Source organism: Electrophorus electricus, chromosome 4, assembly GCF_013358815.1.
Source record: "Electrophorus electricus isolate fEleEle1 chromosome 4, fEleEle1.pri, whole genome shotgun sequence".
Taxonomy (NCBI): domain Eukaryota; kingdom Metazoa; phylum Chordata; class Actinopteri; order Gymnotiformes; family Gymnotidae; genus Electrophorus; species Electrophorus electricus.
In genome coordinates this window covers 2,141,942-2,145,640 of record NC_049538.1, presented here as the reverse complement: position 1 = coordinate 2,145,640, position 3,699 = coordinate 2,141,942, and positions in this window count along the sequence as shown.

Below are 3,699 nucleotides of genomic sequence, written 5' to 3'. Positions count from 1 at the left end.
ATGGATGACAGACACCACTCAACCCCAGTAAAACTAAGCTTCTGTACAACCCAGGAACTCCCAGCCCTTACCATGACCTCACAGTTTCCTTTGAAAAATACAAATCCACACCTCCTAGCCATGTCACTGCTAACTTGTATTAATGTGAAGTAGACAGCGAAGCATGTCATGATATAATTGTTTAATAATTATTTTTTGCCCACATTCGGTTCACAATGACATAGAAGTGGTTTAGAGATGGGGAGAAGTCACTGCACTGAGCCAAAGTGGAAAGTCAGTAATGTTGAATTCCTCAGTGTACACCTCACTGATGACCTCACCTGGTCCCTCTACACCAACACAGCGGTGAGATCAGCCCACCAGCACCTCTTCTTCCAGGCTCGGGGTGTTTGGTCTGCGCCCTGACATCCTCACCAACTCAGGCACAATAGAGCAGCTGCACTGCAAGCGGCCGCTAAGCCCATCAGAGAGTAGTGAGGACCGCAGAATCCGTCATAGGCAGCACATTTCCAATCTTACGGGACATCCATCGGTCCCGCTGCTTGAGGAAAATCGAAAAGATCCGGCTAGACAGGAACCATCCAGCACACGGCCTGTTCACCGGGCTGCCATCTGCCAGAAGGTTCTGCAGCATACAGGCCTGAACAAACCGGCTGAGAAAGTTTCTAATACATGTTGTAATATATGTTGTAATATATGTTGTACCTGCGGCTCAATGAACCATTTTGGTTTTCTTCCTTCTTTCTTTAGCCTTCCATTTTGATTTTCTCCCAGTTAAATAATATAAAAATTGTTTTTAAAAAGTGTTTTAATTGAAAAGAAACATGGTTTTGATATTCACAAAAACGATAAAGCCTTTGTGTTTTTAGATTAAAAAAATTAAATATTGTAGTTAAGTTGATTAGACACAGTTGTGAAGAAATGTGCATTTTACTTAATAGAAGGTAAAAACCACTTTAAAGACCACCAAATAGATGTATTACATTAGTCTGCCATCCTATTACTGCAGTAAAGATGACAAAGACATGCCATGCATACATGAGGATGTGTATTTTATGAATATAGTCGAGGGAATTGATCATTTAATTTAAGCTTTCCCTCCTAGATCATTTCACAAACAGACTACTGTAATACACGCACTCAGACCTTATATATCAGCATATATCAGCATATCAAAATGATGGACTGGTCATTTCTGGTGGACATTTCCCTTATAGTTTCTCAGCTGTGCAGTTCTGTATTATAGATCGTTATAAAGACACAACATGCCTAATACAGCAGTATAGATTGTATCTGTGGATCAGTGGAGTATCCAGATTTTTCTTCTTCAGTGCATGGCTTGTCAAATGTGTATGCACTGTATAGAGGGATCCTGTGGTTGGTCTAGTAGAGTGTAGCAAAGAGAAAAAAGTTTTAAAATTTCTGACAGATCTTCTTGTCATTTTGATCCACCCCTCAAGGTTCTATGTCTTTGTAAAAGAACCCATTGCAGTCACTAAAATCTGTGACTAGCTTTAGCATGGGGTGTTCCTAGCAGAACACAGGAGATCAGAAACAGTAAACAGAATGGTCTCCTAACAAAAGAAAACCAGGAGTGTGTCTGCCCTAAATACACAAATGCCACATAAACCTTGTGTGGGTGTATTAAATAATGCCATTCATGGGTGTGTGTGAAAGCAGACATGAACACAAAATGCTTCAGTCAAGTATGTAAGTATGACTGGTACTGGTTTTAGGAACAGCAACATATATTCTGTTCATGTGTAACTCCAGTAAAATGTTTAGTGAATATTTTGATGATTTCCTACATGATTTTAGACTGGAGGTGTTGCAAAGACAACCAGCCAAACCAGTGAAATATATATACAAAGAAAAATTGGACAACAAGCAAAGAAGCTGTTTTTTTATTGTGAAAGTGTGTGAACTGGTAAGTTCTTGAACATGAAATGATTCAAATAAATAAAAAACTGCCCACAGTAGGCATACTTCATATGACTTCATATGGTTAATTTAACAGAAATCATGGTTTGGGGAGAGGTGGTTGAGAGTGGTGAAGTTATAGGTGTCACAGAACACTTGCAGGGTCAGAGAACGTGGTTTCTTTAAACAGAGTAAACAGTAAAAAGTAAAAAAAACAGGTGACAGGCCACTCAGAGCAAATTCAAGTCCTAATATGGCATACATTAAAAGTGCTTAGACAACACTTATATTAAAAAAACAATCACGTGAAAAACAGCAAAATATATTTTATTATGTATTGGGCTATTACACAAACTAATTGTCACGGAACGCTCGCCTCTCGCGAGTCACATGGTTTGGCTCGCCGCGTGCAGTGGGAGGGTCATGTTCGTAGCCACACCTGCACACACCTGTATTGTGTTAGTCTTTTGTGTATTCAAACTCTCGTCGTTGTGTGCAGTGTTGTCGGTTATTGTTGGCATAATGTGTGAATGTAACGTGTTAATTTAAGATGTATTCTTATTTATCGTGTCTGTTTAACATTAGCCGTTTCATGTTCCTTGTTTGTAATACGTGTGAGTACCGTTGTGTTTAGATGTTTCAATTAAATGTTTGTGTGTCTGTGCGTCCTGCTCCACGCCCTTGGGCACTCGGGCCACACGCGTTACAGAATAACCGACCACCACAGGACGCCGGCTCACGCAGCTAAAAATGGACTTCCTAGCGGAAGCTGCGTAGGCTGCTGCCTGGATCCCAGGACAGTGGGGAGAGGACCGCGACTGCTGTCCAGGTCTTCTCCGGAAATGGAGGGGAACACCCCCAGGAATTTCTTGGGGGGGGAGGGGGGGGCTGAGGCTGTTGAGCCAGGGCTGAGGAGGACCGAGGGGCACCACAACAACCAGAAAGAGGGCGGTTGGGTGGAGCCAGCAGGATCTTCTGAGTCCCTTCCCTTCAGTGGACTCGCCAGTGAGACTGGAAGGGTCTGCCCAAGCGAGACTGGAAGGGTCTGCCCAAGCGAGACTGGAAGGGTCTGTTGCTATGCAACAGGGCGTGGCTGAGGTAAGACGCATGCCAGGAGAGCAATGCGGTGAGTTACTCTCCAAACATTGTGTAGGATTGTGATCATTGTGTAGGATACCAGTTAAGGTAATCCACAAGGGAGGTGTGCTTTTGACCCTGGCACTGGTCGATTCTGGGGCCACCAGTGATGTTATGGATTGGGGGTTCACAAAAAAATTAGGAATAAGAGCCATAGCCTTACCTTCTCCCTTTTGCATTCAGGCACTTGACGGAGGACCGATAGGGTCAGGTTACATTACTCACATCACTCCTCGGGTGAGCCTCGAGACCAGTGAGGGGCATGTTGATCAAACGGCATTTACTTCATATCCTCCCCCGCTCACTCTATCTCATTCGGTTTACCATGGCTGCTTCACCATAACCCACACCTGTTGTGGAACAAGAACCATTTCCTCCAGTGAGCTCCATCTTGCAAAGGGCAATGCTTTCCACATCGGAGAGTGTGTCTCCAGGCGACTTCCATAGAGAGCCCAGAGACTGATAGGCAGGTCACCGTTCCCTGAGAGTACGAGGATATGGCGCAAGTGTTCAGTACCACCAAGGCCACATAGCTCCCCCCTCATCACGACTGGGATTGTGCCATTACTCTTAAGGAAGGGGCAGTACCTCCCAGAAGCTGAGTCTATTCTCTCTCCCTGGAGGAGGAGTGAGCGATGGGAC